Raw genomic sequence first — 18295 nt, 5'->3', positions numbered from 1 at the left:
TTTAGATTAGGGATAACCAATGCTGGATAGTAGATAGAACAAATTCAACAATAATGTACTGAACAACAACAACACGGGAAACCCTTAAAAACATTTATTTTACAACAATAAACTCTTATTCTAATAAAATAAAACATCAAGCAGAACTTTAACACCAACAAAGACTCAAGTTATACAAATGATCTCTTAATTTACATTCACTGGAGCTTTAACAAGGTTAATTCTACAGTGTTGAAGTACCAATCAGATTCACAGCTGAACTCATGACACCAAATAAATGGAAATAAATCGTATCCATTAACAAAGCTTTAATTCATTGGTGTTCAACATATTAATGATACACCACTGATATTTACAGGTACTACAGCAGTACAGGTTTAATCACAAGAATTAAAAGTGAAGCAAAAATATACGTGTACAACAACAAAAAAGGAGAAACAACTGTGAGAGACTGTGAGCATAATACAAAAATTTCAGCATAATTGTGAAGGTTTAAATTAGTTTATTTTGAAACACAGAATTCAGAAGATTAAAATAGCAGCCTCGTCACTTCAGTTCCATGTGGTAATAAACTTTGTTCTAAAAATAACTGCTCTATTTGTACTGCCATTATTGTTCTATTTACTAATTACCAATAATATCACAGGCGGTTGTTAGGATGTGTGCTGCCTCTATGCTTCACACAATGTGTTAATTCAGTGTGTCTCCATGTCTCTACAAACTCAGCAGTAAGTGTTACGTTGATCTGTGTGAAATAAACCCTGTATTCATGATCAGATATCCAGGCTGCTTCTGCTCCACACCAGAATTCACCAGAGACTGTTACAGTTACATTTCTAATACTCACAGTGAAGATTTGTTCTGTTCTGTCATAATGATCATATCATTGTATTGAGGGAGGGACAGAGGAGGAAAAAGAGGTAGAAGAAAGAGAAAGGAAATCTGAATTAAATAGTAACGTTCCACTGCCACATGACTGAAGCCCTAATAATGCAGAATTAAACAGATGAAGTCACGTGACTAAGGAAGACGACTTTTCTGTCTACACTTCAGTCAATCTGTGGAACTGCATCATTAAAGCTGGTGGTATTGGAGTGAGAACTCACTGTAGCGTGAGTCAAACCTTTAACAGATTTCTCAGCAGAGAGGCTTGTAGGTAACTGAGCTGTCAAGTAGATTTCCTGATCAGAGTGGATTGTGGGTAGTTGAGCAGTAGAATAAATAGCAGAATCACAGGAGATTGTAGGAAACTATCTCTGCATAAACAGTTTGAGAAGGCTCAGAGGGGATTGTGGGTAGTTAAGCAGTTGAGTAAACTGTGGAAGTTTCAGCTTCTGAGGCAAAAAAATTGTTTGGTGTCTAATCTCCTCAGAATCAGACAGCAAGAGGAACCTGAGAGATCAACAGAAACATATATTTGTCCTTAACTTAATCTACTATAAGGTTTGTAACTAAATAAAATATATAAAGTGAATTACCGCTTGGTCACTTCCTGAGTTTGGATAGAATACTGCACAACAGAATCTGTACCTGCTGGGGGAAAAAAACCAGTCACCGAATCAGTATGTATTAACGCTGCTATTTTCATTTTGTGATGTCATAATCTTCAGACATTCTGCATTTATTCATCTACAATATATATATGAAAAATCTGCACACCCTTGTGAAAATTGCATGAAATGGCATAGCAAAGAAATAAAAAGCATTTTTTTTATAAAAATGACAAAAAGTCTTAACATATATTATACAAAATATTAACAAAAGTTAATATGATAGTTTATAATGTGGAATCTGGCTGCTTGTTGATGTTGATTGGGATTTTGGCGATGATGATGAGGATGATAATGGTTGTGGTGATGAAGGTTTAGTTGGCTTTAAATAATCTCTTTACATTCAAACTCATGTAGAAATGTAATTTCATAAACCTGTCATTAATCAAGTAAATATAATTAACCCCAAATAAGGATCAGATGTTTCTGTAGGAATTCTTTCCTTTGTTTGTTTCATCCAACTGCTTAATGTACAAGATAATGATCAAGAGAAGGTTATAAAATAATCTCCTAGTCATTAGATGTAAAAGGGGAACACCATAAAGGCCAACATAAAAAAATGGGTCATCACCTACAGACATCTACTGTAGCAACATTGAAAGATCTGCAGGGATATCTGGAAAATACTGGTCAATCTCTCATATTCTTCAACATATCAAGGCTTTGGGGGCTAATGATAAATCAAAGCCCCTTTTTTTTGATAGAATAAATTAGAGGTCACCTGAATGATCCCAAAATAATGTATAACACAATGCTATAATGTGTTAAGGTCTGATTAGACCACAGTAGAACTTTGGGAGTCATTTAAAAAAAGCTTCAGCTGAGGCTGAAGGTCTAAGTATAAAATTAATCATGAAGCATAATAACATCCCAAGGCACAAATACAGTGGTGTGAAAAAGTGTTTGCCCCTTCCTGGTTTCTTATTTTTTTGCATGTTTGTCACACTTTAATGTTTCAGATCATCAAACTAATTTAAATATTAGTAAAAAAAAAAACAAGTGAACACAACATGCAGATTTTAAATGAAGGTTTTATTATTGAGGGGAAAACCGAATCCAAACCTACATGGCCCTGTGTGAAAAAATGTTTGCCCCTAAATCTAATAACTGGATGGGCCACACTTAGCAGCAACAAGTGCAATCATGCATTTGCGATAACTTGCAATGTGTCTGTTTCAGCGCTGTGGAGGAATTTTGGTCACTCGTCTATGCAGAATTGTTGTAATTCACCCACATTGGAGGGTTTTCAAACATGAACTGCCTTTTTATGGTCATGCCACAGCATCTCAGTAGGATTCAGGTCAAGTTCGCTTCTGCTTGAGGTCACGAACAGATGGCTGGACAGTCTCCTTCAGCAAGTCTTCCAGATCCTGAAGCAGCAAAACAGCCCCAGACCATCACACTACCACCACCATATTTTACTGTTGGTATGATGTTCTTTTTATGAAATGCGGTGTTACTTTTATGACGGACGTAATGGGACACACCTTCCATATGCGCATTTTTTGTCTCGTCTGTGCAGTTCTGTGGATGTTGTTGGGGGGTCTTTTGTGACCTCTTGCATGAGTCGTCGCTGTGCTCTTGGGGTAATTTTGGTCAGCCGGCCACTCCTGGGAAAGTTCTCCACTGTTCCATGTTTTTGCCATTTGTGAATAATGGCTCTCACTGTGGTTCACGGGAGTCCCAAAGCTTTAAAAATGGCTTTATAACCTTTTCCAGACTGATGGATCTCAATTATTTTCTTGCTCATTTGTTTCTGAATTTCTTTGGATCTCAGCATGATGTCTAGCTTTTGAGGATCTTTTGGTCTACTTCACTTTGTCAGGCAGGTCCTATTTAAGAGATTTCCTGATTGTGAACAGGTGTGGCAGTAATCAGGTCAGGGTGTGGCGAGAGAAATTCAACTCAGGTGTGAAAAAACAGTTTTAACAGGGGGGCAAACACTTTTTCACATGGGGCCATGTAGTTTTGGATTTTGTTTTCCCTCAATAATAAAAACCTTCATTTAAAAACTGAATGTTTTTGTGTTATCTTTTACTAATATTTAAATTAGTTTGATGATTTGAAGCATTAAAGTTTGACAAACATGTAAAAAAAAAAAAAAAAGAATAAAATCAGGACACTTTCACACCAATTTACATTCAGTATGAACAAAGGAATGTTTCAGTCAGAGTCTGGATCTAAATGCTGCCAAAAACGCATAGAATGATTTGAACAGCGCTGTAGAGAGGAGCCCAGTCTCATGGCATTTTGTGATTATAGTCACGAAATTTAATCCACTGATTCTTGGTCATGGACACAAATTAGATTTCTCTGTCTGGATTTAATAAATGCTGTTTTAGTTGCATTTACATCTGCATTACATGATAGATGTTTATATTAAGCATTTTATCATGTGTTTGAGTTTATGTACCGTGCATCCTGCATCTCTTTTGAACAGTGAAAGTGAGGAATATGATTCCAATCAGAAGCAGCAGCAGAATTACAGACACCGTGATCACAGTGGAAGCTGGAAATCATGGAAGAGAAACTTTAACCTACATGCTGATCATTCTTAAGGGATCAGATTCATTAAAGTTATGGGATGATGTGCACATGAGGAGACTCACCTGCTGGTTTACATGTGGTGATGGTGATGAGATGAGATGTTGATTGGGATTTTGGGGATGATGATGAGGATGATGATAATGGTTGTGGTGATGAAGGTTTAGTTGGCTTCAGTTTTGACACTGGTACACTTGAATCTGAAGCAGTAAAAAGTTTAGTTTAAAAATAAACAACATGAAGTGAGTGAATCTGGTATGTGATTGATATCAGTACAAAAGCAACACAATACAGTTTACATTATTGTTGTGTCAGAAGTACAGACTGCTGTTTATACATCTGATAATCACAGGAAGTGAAGTGAAATACACACGAGCAGAGGAAGACCAGATAACAGATTATGAGGCTAATAAAATCTGCTCATCACATCATTCAGTCTAAAAGAAGAAAATTCTAAATGTTAACAGATAATAGCAGCTACATTAATTCAGTTCCATGTGGTCACAAACTTCCTTCTAAAAAGATCTGCTCTATTTAAACTACCATTATTGTTCTGTTCACTAATCCCAATTAGATCACAGGCTAGTGTTGGTTATGATGTGCACTGACTCTATGCATCACACAAAGTCTCTGTAATGTCACAATAGTTAATGCAGTGTGTCTCTACAAACTCACCAGTAACTATCAGGTTGATCTGTGTGAAATAAACCTTGTATCCATGATCAGATGTCCAGGCTGCTTCAGCTCCACACCAGAATTCACCAGAGACTGTTTTAGCTACATTTCTAATACTCACAGTGAAGATTTGTTCTGTTCTGTCATCATACAGGGAGAATTTCCCCACATTTACATCTTTTCTACTTTCTGTAACAGACATTTTATAAGGACATACAGCAGCTGCATGCCTAAGGCAGAGAAACTTAATAATTCCTGGGATAATTCCTGAAGGATTCTGGGTATTTGCAGTTGATGTTTAAATCTCTTCCTACTTGGACAGTCTTATTGATGAACTTCTCATAGGACAGATCTGCAAATCACAACCATCAGATTAATTAATTTGTGTGGTGGCCTTGGAAAAAAAATAGTACATTTCAGTGGATGGATGGATGGATGGATGGATGGATGGATGGGTGAATAATTCTCTTACATAACTAAAGTTATATTATTATAAAGTCTGGTTAACTCAAAAATGTAAAGGAAACAAATGCATTTAAGGATCTGAATATGACTGTAGCATTTAGATCACAATCTGTTTACAAATTTATTAAGCATATTTGTTTCAATAAAACTAAATGTTTATTCTTCAATATTCTTTCAGCCACAAAAGAATTGTGGAATGTGAAATCAGGTTTTCATATACAACCACACATGCATGTATATAGTAATTTTATCTCATCATCTCCAGTCATTGAAGTAATTAGAGGGAAATTATAAATTATGGCATATTCTAGGAGAGATTAAATATTTTCTTCCACCAAATCATAAATTCATTAGCAAAATGAATCCTAAAGTGACAGCTGGTTATTTAGCTTTACTTTTCATTTTGACATTTAATGATATTTAATGTGATACAGTAAATTTTCATATAAATATGATCACATTTTCTTCTAATGAAACACAATAATAGATACTCACCTTCTGTTACTGTTAGATTTACTACAGTGTAGGTCTTAATTTCATGAGACACAGCAACAGTGAAAAAGTTTGTTCCAGTGTCCTCCATAATCAGTTCTCTGATAAATACATTAAAGAATCCTGCATTTCTGTTGTCATAAACTGAGAATCTGCCATTATGTGTCCATTCACTGTACAGATTTTTTGTTGTTTGAGTAAAACACCACTGTTGTGTTCCGATCCTACAGATAGATTTTTGTTTGTCCTTATATTTATCCTCATATCTGCACTTGATATTGACTCCTCCTCCTGTATATGCATTGACTTCTCTAGAGCCCAAGCTTCCTGTTATAAGCAAGTTCAAATCATGTTCAAACAATTAAATGCAGAAGTAGATACTTAAATGTAATTTTTTTTCAAGATCATGACTTTAAACATGACAAAAAGATTCATAACTTTAAACTAGTTAGTTTTGAACATGCAGGTTAGGCGTAAAGATGAGGTGAGCAGTTGAGCATTTCTTAAAATGAAACTTGTAAAGATAAGTGAATGAATAAAGAACGATTGTTTTGGATTTTATTTGATATTTTTAAATGCATTGATTGGATTCTCAGCCATTTTGTGTGTCTGATAATGACACTAGAGCTTTGTGGAGATAAACAGTGGGCAGTGGTGGGAGACTCACCTTCCTGCACCTTCCTCACCTTGTCAAAATATCTTTCCCGTTAACATTCCCAAATCCACACTGATACATCCCAGCGTCCTCTACAGTGAGCTCTCTGATTATCACCCTGAGCTTTGCTGATTTGGTGTCAAACAGTGAAAATCTTCCTGAAGTTACCCACTCATTTTTAGCCTCTGTCTTAAGATTAGAACAAAACACCAAATATTCATTTAAACAAAAACCTTCCTTCATGTAACACTGCTGCTGAAAGTAAGAATTATTATAAAGTGTATTTCTTTACCTGAGATCACGCAGATGGTGAAGATGATGAGGAGGATCTTCATCCTGAGGTCACAGTCACAGATCTACACACCAAATCCACTTCAGAACGATATTAAATCTCCTGTCCTGCTACACACTGTTACTGTCTCTGTCCTGCATCTTTAACTGAGTGTTAACCAGAAAGTGATGCTGCATCACCCATTTCCCCTTCTGGCTGTGTGAAAAAGAGCTGTTCATCAAGTGTGTGTGTGTGAACTACATAAGCATAATACAAACCGTTTCATGCTTCTGACACAAAATAAGCAAATGTTCTGTGTTTTGTGTAAATAATTATATGAAGGTGTAGGAGTGTTTAATATCAGCATTCTGCATGTGAGTTATTTTTCAGGACTCCAGGATTAACATTTCTCTGAGGATATTTATTACTCTATACAAGTGTGTACTGCTCTACCGACCTCTTAAATACAAGACGTATAGCAATTCCTGTTACTGTTCTGGGAACACCACCTCTACATATACTGTACACACACATGCTGAAGTTTCAAGTTCAGCTTCTTTCACCGTAACATCGATCTCAATTCACAGGCAGACTCTTGCAGTGCAAGTCAAAATTATAATGTCAAAAATGTTTTGATAATATCAGATATAAATACATAAAAGAAAAAGACATTTTAAAACTCTTTAAAGTGTCATTTACAACAAGTTCATGTTTCAGATACAAAAATGTAAAATCCCACAAATTTAAGCACATAGAAAACAACATCTCATTAAACATCTTATCTCATGCTTGAAAAACATTTTCCATGACATTATTTATTTGATAAAAAAAAAAAAAAAACATTTCCACAACAACCACTTCACATTATATACATTTCTGATACTCACAGTGAAGATTTGTTCTGTTCTGTCATCATTTTCACATCATGTGACCATGATGTTTTGAAGGAGGGACAGAGGAGGAAAAAGAAAGAAAAAAGGAAATCTAAATTAAATAGTAAAGTTCCACTGCCACATGACTGAAGCCCTAATGATGTAGAACTAAACAGATGAAGTCACGTGACTGACTGAAGCGTAGACAGAAAAGTCGTCTTCCTTAATCTGTGGAACTGCATTATTAGAGCTGGTGGTATTGGAGTGAGAACTCACTGTTGCTTGAGTCAAACCTTTAACAGATTTCTCAGCAGAGAGGATTGTGGGTAACTGAGCTGTCAAGTAGATTTCCTGATCAGAGGGGATTGTGGGTAGTTAAGCAGAAGAATAAATTGCACAATCACATGAGATTGTGGGACCTGCAATCTCTGCATAAACATTTTGACATGGCTTAGAGGAAATTGTTGGTAGTTAAGCAGTTAAGTAAACTGTGAAGGTTCTAGGTTCTGAGGTAGAAAATTGTTTGGTGTTGTTAATCTCCTCACAATCAGAGACAGCAAGAGGAACCTGAGAGATCAACAGAAACACACATTTATTTGTTCTTTTCTTAAATGGAAATAAGGTTTGTAACTGAACAGACTCATAAATATATAAAGTGAATTACCGCTTGGTCACTTCCTGACTTTTGGACAGAATATTGGACAACAGAATCTGTACCTGCTGGGGGAAAAAAAACATAGTCACCGAATCAGTATGTATTAACGCTGCTATTTTCAGTTTGTGATGTCATAATCTCTAGACATTCTGCATTTATTCATCTACAATAAATATATAAAAAAATCTGTACACCCTTGTGAAAATTGCATGAAACAGCATGGCAAGAAATAAAAAGCATTTTTTAGATAAAAATGACAATATCAGTGTTACAAAAGTTCATATTATAGTTTATAATGTGGAATGTTGCTGCTTTAAATGATCTCTTTACATTCAAACTCATGTAGAAATGTAATTTCATAAACCTGTTATTAATCAAGTGAATCTGAATAACCCAAATAAGGATCAGATGTTTCTGTAGAAATTCTTTTCTTTGTTTGTTTCATCCAACTGCTTAATGTACAAGCTAATGATCAAGAGAAGGTTATAAAATAATCTCCTAGTCATTAGATGTAACAAAGCTTTACAATTAATCCCAAAGCTTTAAAAAATGTTTTATAACCTTTTCCAGACTGATAGATCTCAATTATTTTCTTTCTCATTTGTTTCTGAATTTCTTTGGCTCTCGGCATGATGTCTAGCTTTTGAGGATCTTTTGATCTACTTCACTTTGTCAGGCAGCTCCTATTTAAGAGATTTCTTGATTGTGAACAGGTGTGGCAGTAATCAGGCCTGGGTGTGTTAAGAGAAATTGAACTTAGCTGTGAGAAAAACAGTATTTATAAATAAATTTACTTATTCAAAAACACGTAACAAAAACAACTGGGGTGGCATTTTGGGGGATAGAACGGATTAATGGCATTTCAATTAATTTCAATGGGGAAATTTGCGTTGAAATACGAGCAATTTGACATACGAGCAAGGTGCGGAACGAATTAAACTTGTATGTCGAGGTACCACTGTACTTAACTATCTTGCATGAACTGGATATGTGTGGACAATAAATTTGATTTATTATTTCGATTTCTCTGTCTGGATTTAATAAATACTGTTTTACTTGCATTTACATCTGCATTACAAGATACATGTTTATATTAAGCATTTTATCATGTGTTTGAGTTTATGTACCGTCCATCCTGCGTCTCTTTTGAACAGTGAAAGTGAGGAATATGATTCCAATCAGAAGCAGCAGCAGAATTACAGACACCGTGATCACAGTGGAAGCTGGAAATCATGGAAGAGAAACTTTACCCTACATGCTGATCATTCTTAAGGGATCAGATTCATTAAAGTTATGGGTCTGATGTGCACATGAGGAGACTCACCTGCTGGTTTAGATGATGATGATGATGATGATGAGGAGGAGGAGGAGGAGGAGGAGGAGGAGAGGAAATATGCTGATAGGAATAGTGGCAATGATGATGGTGATGGTGGTGGTAATGATGATGGGAAGGAGGAGAAGGAAGATGTTGATAGGGATAGTGGCGATGATGATGATGGTGATGATAATGGTGGTGGTAATGATGATGATGGTGATGGTAATGATGATGGTGATGGTAATGATAATGGGAAGGAGGAGAAGGAAGATGCTGATAGGGATAGTGGTGATGATGAGGATGATGATAATGGTAGTGGTGATGAAGGTTTAGTTGGCATCAGTTTTGGCACTGGTACACTTGAATCTAAAGCAGTAAAAAGTTTAATTTGAAAATAAACAACATGAAGTGAGTGAATCTGGTATATGACTGATATCAGTACAAAAGCAACACAATACAGTTTACATTATTGTTGTGTCAGAAGTACAGACTGCTGTTTATACATCTGATAATCACAGGAAGTGAAGTGAAATACACACGAGCAGAGGAAGACCAGATAACAGATTATGAGGCTAATAAAATCTGCTCATCACATCATTCAGTCTAAAAGGAGAAAATTCTAAATGTTAACAGATAATAGCAGCTACATTAATTCAGTTCCATGTGGTAAAAACTTTCTTCTAAAAAGATCGGCTCTTTTTATTCTACCATTATTGTTTTGTTAACTAATCACCAATAATATCACAGGCTAGTGTTGGTTATGATGTGCACTGACTCGATGCTTCACACAAAGACTCTGTAATGTCACAATAGTTAATGCAGTGTGTCTCCACGTCTCTACAAACTCACCAGTAACTATCAGGTTGATCTGTGTGAAATGAACCTTGTATTCAAGATCAGATGTCCAGGCTGCTTCAGCTCCACACCAGAATTCACCAGAGACTGTTTTAGCTACATTTCTAATACTCACAGTGAAGATTTGTTCTGTTCTGTCATCATACAGGGAGAATTTCCCCACATTTACATCTTTTCTACTTTCTGTAACAGATATTTTATAAGGACATACAGCAGCTGCATGCCTCCTGCAGAGAAACTTGGGATAATTCCTGAGGGATTCTGGGTATTTACAGCTGATGTTTAAATCTTCTCCTACTTGGACAGTCTTATTGATTGACTTCTCATAGGACAGATCTGCAAATCACAACCAATCAGATCAATTTATGTGTGTGGTGGCCTTGAAAAACAACAGTTCATTTCAATATTTTCTACTGTTTCTGATAAAGTGCTTACTGATGTTGGATATATGTTTGGAAATATGTATAGGTGTGTGGCCGGGTGGGTGGGTGGATGGTGGATGGATGAATAATTATCTTACATAACTTAAGTTATAATATTTTAAAGTCTGATTAACCCAAAAATGAAAAGGAAAAAATGCATTTAAGGATCTGAATATGACTGTAGCATTTAGATAGTTATAATCTCTTTACAAACTGATTAAGCATATTTGTTTCAATACTACTAAATGTTTGTTCTTCAATATTCTATCAGCCACAAAACAATTTGGTGGACTGTGGAACCAGGTTTTTATATACCACTACACGTGCATGTATATGGTAATTGTATTCCATCATCTCCAGTCAATGTAGTAATTAGGGAGAAATTATAAACGGTATTTTTTAGGATAGATGAAATATTTTCTACCACCAAATCAATATGAACTGATGAACTAAATATGAACTGTATTTAGCAAAATACAATAAAAAGAATCACAGCTGAATACATTTTTCTTAATTTAGCTTTATTTTTTACTCTGACACTTAAATAATGATAATTAATGTATTATAGTAAATATACATAAAAATATGATCACATTATTTCCTAATGAAACGCAATATAATAATAAAATAGATACTCACCTTCTGTTACAGTCAGATTTATTACAGTGGAGGACTCAATTTCATCAGACACAGCAACAGTGAACAAGTATGTTCCAGTGTCCTCCATAATCAGTTCTCTAATAAACACATTGAAGAATCCTGCACCTCTGTTGTCATAAATTGAGAATCTGCCATTATGTGTAATTTCACTGATCAGTTTTGTTGTTGTTAAAGGAAAACACCACTGTTGTGTTCCGATCCTACAGATAGATTTTGGTTTGTCTTTATATTTATCCTCATATCTGCACTTGATGTTGATTCTTCCTCCTGTATATGCGCTCACTTCTCTAGACCCCGAGCTTCCTGTTGATAGTTTAAAATATGTTCAACAAGCTTAATAAGTGAAGGTATATATATTTTTTTTATCATGACTTTAAACATGACAAACAGATACATAACTTTTAAATTAAGTTTGTTTGTAACATGTAGGTTATGCGTGAATGTGAGTTTAGATGTTGAGCTTTTCCTTCAATGAAACATTGTAAAGATAAGGCATGAACCATCAGGAATAAAGTCATGAAAATAATTGAGAGTAAAAAGGAAACAGGTGAGTTCAATGGGCAAGTGAAAAGATTGTTTTGGATTTAATTGGATATTTTATTTACAGTCAGGAGTTATAATAAAAATGCGCTTATTGGTTTCTCAGCCATTTTGAGGGTCTGCTAATGACATTAGAACTTTGTGAAAATAAACAGAAAACAGTGGTGGAAGACTCACCTTCCTGCACCTTCAGTGACACTGGTGTGGAAGTGTCTCCCCCATAAGCTTTCCCAATTCCACAGTGGTATTTCCCAGTGTCCTCTCCAGTGAGCTCTCTGATCATCACCCTGAACTCTGCTGATTTGGTGTCATCAAACAGTGAGAATCTTCCTGAAGTTACCCACATGTTTTTATCTCCTGTCTTTATTAGATCAGAACAGCCTGACGATGAATCCTTACAGAAATATTTTAGGTTTTGTGTAGATTCTGTTTTATACTTGCACTTGATTAAGACTCTTCCTCCTAAATATCCTGTTACTTCCTTAGAGGCTCCTCCATCTAACAAAACAACAAAAATCCATCTGAGCAAAACCTTTCCTAATGTAACACTGCTGCTGATAGTGAGGATTATTATAAAGTGTATTTCTTTACCTGAGATCAGGCAGAAGGTGAAGATGAGGAGGAGGATCTTCATCCTTAGGTCACACTCACAGATTTCAACACCAAATCCACTTCAGAACGATACTAAAGTTCCTGTTCTGCTACACACTGTTACTGGCTCTGAACCTAAATATGCTGCGTCTTCATCTGTGTCAAACAAAAAGTGATGCTACACCCACTTCCCTCTTTAGACGTGTGACAAAGAGCTCTTCAGGAAGTGTCTGTGTTAAATGTGTGAACTATGAGCCTCTGGTCAGGTCCAGTATGTAAACGATCATATGAAGGTGTATGAGTGTTTAATATCAGCATTCTGCATGTGAACATCTTTCTCCATTTGAGTTATTTTTCCTCTCAGTGCTCCAGGATACATTTTACTGAAGATATTTATAATAATAAATATAATATTACATTTTAAATGTAACATTCTACTTCTACTGCCCCCTAGAGCACAAAACCTATAGCAGTTCCCATTGCTGGATTGGGAATAAAAATTCAACATATTTACAAATGTTGAAGTTTTGAGTCCATCTTTTTTACAGCAACATTTCTGTAAGCTCACAGACTCTCGAAGGACGATTCCATGTTACTGTATATTTGTTTTCTTATATAAACACACACATTTAAGATCTCCTCTCATGCATCTCATCAACATTCCTTCCATGAGTCTTCCATTAGGCTATGAAAATATACATGTTTAGGTTCAGAACAATCAGTTTACAAGGATACCAGTATATTTAAACAAGAGTGGCATCATCTCAATTTCTTGGAGATCACCATATCCCCTTGCTTTTAATATATAGATGTCTATTTTTATTTTTTTTTTTTTTTGCTCCCTTATGTTAAACAAGCAAACATGGTATAAATGTTGCCTTAAATGTCTATTGACGAAAATTATTATATAAAAGTGTCTCTTTGAATTGTGACACTTTTGAAAATGTTAAAAGGTGTAAATATCACCACAACTGTGGAATCACCTTGGAGCTCTAAACAATAGTTTAATTTAAATTGGTTCGTTGCTTCTTCTGCCATCTAGAGGATAATGTGAGAAACACAGGAGGAAAACAAGAAATGCACGTGTGGGAGGAAAAACTTTTCAGTGATGTCATTTTAGAATTAAATTAAATTAAATAAAGTAAAAGCCAGAAATATCTTTTGAACACTATGTTTAAAATATAATTCTGCAGTATTCAGTCTGTATTTTACTGCACAGATATATTCATTATGGGGTTGTTCATGCTGTTTATTATCTTTTGTATATTTTGTTCCCTAGCAGGGCATTACTGGAAGTAATTTTGAACAGGGGGTGCTGTGAATTTTTTTTATTTATTTTTTTGCACAAAAAACCTATGAGCCTATTTGGAATACATTTTTAAAATAAATACATAGGGCTGTGACGATGGCAGTTTTTTTACCACTGCGGTGGTAATGGACCAAATACCGGCGGTGTTGCGGTGGTTGGGGGGTTGTTTTGAAATAAATAAAAAAAAATTTAAAAAAGAAACAACACACTAAAGCCTGTAAAGCATTGAAATAATTATCAGTAAATACTGGTAACTTACATAATATAATAAAGTTGAATCCATTTAAAAAAAAAAAAAAACAGTTTTATATTTCCACACAAAGACGCGTTATAGCCTCCCGCTCTGCGCTTTGAGAGGGATGTGGAACACGAGCAGGAAAGAGACCACCAATCTCTTTTTCTGATATCTTCATGTTGTTGTAAAAGGTATGAAGAGCTAATTTTATCTTCCACAAGGGAAAGGCATTTAGGCTATGTTTGCGCGCTGCCAGAGAAAGCCAAACTAAAATCACCCGCGCGTGTGAAACGCGCTTTACAAATGAACTTCACGCGCCTTACCAATTATCATATGTCTAATTAATAACAAGCACAAACTGTAGTCTGTTGTCTCTAGGTATGAGGTTTTTACCGACTGCTTTCAGGCAAACAAAACACAAAATCTGATCAGTCTCTTCCACATAATGCAGCCACTGCCATCTAGCAAACCAAGCCAGTGCAACAGAACGTGAGAACGTTTCATTACCACAACGCCGTGCAGGAAATTTGAAACTGGATGTTGGCTGGAAGGGCTCGTCTAATCCAATCACGCTAGGTTGGGTTGCGGGTGCTGGGGCTGGGCCTGCCGGTGCAACTGCAGGCAGAGGCAGGTGGACAGACTCCGTTGTCATGGTTGCGGTTCTAAAGTTCTTCACTAGTGGTTTTCCAAAAAAATCCAAAATCCGTTTTTGTGCCATATTTCCTATGTAAATTTACTAGTCTGCTGCTGCCATAGATGTATGTATCATACGCTGCATGGAACGAGCGGGAAACCTCTTTACTCAGCTAACGTTACCACTAGCCTAGTTACTAACGTAACTTCCGAAACTGTGTTGATTAGGCCTCAAAATAAATAAATAAAAATCCAAAATACACTTAATAGCCTACGTGTGTCAAAATCGTTTCCTAAAATATTCATAAGGAATTTATAAATTGTGCAAAATATTTTTAATAGGACTACATTTAAAAAAAAATCTCTCTCTTGCCAATAGGGGGTGCTGCAGCACCCCCAGCACCCCCACTTCCTGAGGCCATGTTCCCTAGTGGTAGAATACTGTATACTATATAATACTATATACTAAATATAACTATATATTATACTTGTAATACTACTCTATACTCCTGAAGGTTTGGAAATGGATAAGGGAGGTGTTGGTGATCAGTGTTGGGGAAACAGAAGCTGGTCAGAAGCGGAGATGGCAAACTAGTGATTACATTACTGTGATGGAAGTATTCTTATTATTTTGAAATAGTCGAGGAAAAGGAGAAGGGAATAATGGTTAAGTGTAGATTATGTGTTGGTGAAAAGCTCGTGTCAACTGCAAAAAATACCACTTCAAATAAAATACCACTGCAGCTCTATAGACTGCTCAGAATAAAAGTTTTCTGTGGGAGACATGTACGATGCCATCACAGCGGAGATAGAGAGCAAACTCACAGCTCGTTTGCTCTTTGTGGGAAGATAAACTGCCACGGTCACTGATAAAAGCGCGAACTTTGTAAAAGCGTTCAGAATGAATCTAAACCTTATATACACTAACGATAGTTACATTCCTGACGGCTAAGGCAGATTGAAAAGCAGTGTACAGAAGTGCGACTGGAAAGTGTTCAGCCTTGTGGTCAAAAGTTAGTCGATCATCTTATTGTTCCCTAAGAAGTTATTAAACATTTTAAATCATTAAGACATGTCTTTTGCCCTAATATAACTTATTTCTTTAAAACTTATTTAAATTATCTATATTACACCTGTAAGGCGTGAAAGACATACAAGTAACAAGTAACGCAAAAGTAACGCAAAAGTAATATAACGCATTACGTAATTAGTTACTTTTTTGGGGAGTAACTCAATATTGTAATGCATTACTTTTAAAAGTAACGTTGCCCAACACTGTTGGTGATTTTTGAAAACTTGTCTGATTATTTGAAACCTGCGCTTGGTTTATTGTCTGTGGCCATGTCCACACTAATATGTATTTGTGGGAGAGCGTGTCAGTGGGGAAGGAGGAACGCCACAACAGGTCAGGTGTAAAGGCTATTCAGCCATCTTTATTTAGATTTTACAGAGGGTTTGTCTGCACTGTGCTCACGCCGCAGGTCTCTGGCACCCGTACGCAAAAACATTCACACACACACACTCCCTCCTTCTTAAATGCCTCCTTTGATCACTGCAACAGAAAACACATGAGGTTAGATAGGCTTCAGGTGAGGCAATTTCCTGCCTATCTTCTCCCGGCCCTGCCCTCCATTCACAACCCGGCACTCGGCCCCGCCCCCGCTGCCACAGTATTTATTTGAAAATGCATATTTTTCTCTGTTTTGGCCTTCCGTCCTCACGGAGACGGCTTTGTCGCTCAACAAAAACGTATCTTTTTGAAAATGCTATCCAAAGTGGATACATTTGAAAGCGGCGTATTTTGCGTCGCAGTGTGGGCTGTGAAAGTCAGTAACTTCAGGAAGATTCTCACTGTTAGATGACACTAAATCAGCAGAGTTCATGGTGATGATCAAGGAGCTCACTGAAGAAGACACTGACATACTACTGTGGAGTAGATAAAGATTGTAAAGACATTTTAACACTGGTGGAACTGAAAGTAAAGGAAGGCGAGTCTCCCACCACTGCCTTCTGTTTATTTCTACATCGTTCTAGTGGCATTAGCAGTCAAAATACCAAGTAATCACAGGTCAAGTAAGCAGTTCCTGTCAACAGAAGTGCAGGATTCTCTCATTAGTGTCCAAAACCTTAAAAGTAAATCTGCAAACGTTAAGATTTTTCTGCCTGCTTGCAGATTTACATTCCTCCCCTTCATAACTTCATATTGTAGTGTCAGCAAGAAAAAAAAGTTGAATCAGAAAGAATCTGGTAAAACAAAGCATTTGCTGTTTTATTGTCAAACTCACACTTACAGCACAAACACAGGCTTGATGATGATCCACAGAATTTTTAGATTAGGGATAACCAATGCTGGATAGTAGATAGAACAAATTCAACAATAATGTACTGAACAACAACAACACGGGAAACCCTTAAAAACATTTATTTTACAACAATAAACTCTTATTCTAATAAAATAAAACATCAAGCAGAACTTTAACACCAACAAAGACTCAAGTTATACAAATGATCTCTTAATTTACATTCACTGGAGCTTTAACAAGGTTAATTCTACAGTGTTGAAGTACCAATCAGATTCACAGCTGAACTCATGACACCAAATAAATGGAAATAAATCGTATCCATTACCAAAGCTTTAATTCATTGGTGTTCAACATATTAATGATACACCACTGATATTTACAGGTACTACAGCAGTACAGGTTTAATCACAAGAATTAAAAGTGAAGCAAAAATATACGTGTACAACAACAAAAAAGGAGAAACAACTGTGAGAGACTGTGAGCATAATACAAAAATTTCAGCATAATTGTGAAGGTTTAAATTAGTTTATTTTGAAACACAGAATTCAGAAGATTAAAATAGCAGCCTCGTCACTTCAGTTCCATGTGGTAATAAACTTTGTTCTAAAAATAACTGCTCTATTTGTACTGCCATTATTGTTCTATTTACTAATTACCAATAATATCACAGGCGGTTGTTAGGATGTGTGCTGCCTCTATGCTTCACACAATGTGTTAATTCAGTGTGTCTCCATGTCTCTACAAACTCAGCAGTAAGTGTTACGTTGATCTGTGTGAAATAAACCCTGTATTCATGATCAGATATCCAGGCTGCTTCTGCTCCACACCAGAATTCACCAGAGACTGTTACAGTTACATTTCTAATACTCACAGTGAAGATTTGTTCTGTTCTGTCATAATGATCATATCATTGTATTGAGGGAGGGACAGAGGAGGAAAAAGAGGTAGAAGAAAGAGAAAGGAAATCTGAATTAAATAGTAACGTTCCACTGCCACATGACTGAAGCCCTAATAATGCAGAATTAAACAGATGAAGTCACGTGACTAAGGAAGACGACTTTTCTGTCTACACTTCAGTCAATCTGTGGAACTGCATCATTAAAGCTGGTGGTATTGGAGTGAGAACTCACTGTAGCGTGAGTCAAACCTTTAACAGATTTCTCAGCAGAGAGGCTTGTAGGTAACTGAGCTGTCAAGTAGATTTCCTGATCAGAGTGGATTGTGGGTAGTTGAGCAGTAGAATAAATAGCAGA

The 18295-nt window shown here is 36.1% G+C and overlaps 1 protein-coding gene and 1 long non-coding RNA gene across 8 annotated transcripts in view; one reads left to right on the top strand and one right to left on the bottom strand.

Moving 5' to 3' along the window:
* Positions 1 to 18295, top strand: part of LOC310737846 (polymeric immunoglobulin receptor-like) — a 253742-nt gene that overhangs the window by 122721 nt on the left and 112726 nt on the right. The gene's annotated exons all lie outside the window — the stretch shown is intronic.
* Positions 8085 to 9550, bottom strand: LOC310739302. Its single transcript, XR_014537342.1, has 3 exons — positions 9504 to 9550; positions 9307 to 9402; positions 8085 to 8244 (listed from the first exon to the last, which is right to left on the bottom strand). It is a non-coding gene; the product is annotated as an uncharacterized lncRNA (long non-coding RNA).

Source organism: Silurus aristotelis (assembly GCF_946808225.1).
Source record: "Silurus aristotelis genome assembly, chromosome: 2".
Classification (NCBI taxonomy): domain Eukaryota; kingdom Metazoa; phylum Chordata; class Actinopteri; order Siluriformes; family Siluridae; genus Silurus; species Silurus aristotelis.
The sequence above is the reverse complement of the archived record's forward strand: the minus strand, read 5'-3'. Positions and strand labels throughout refer to the sequence as shown.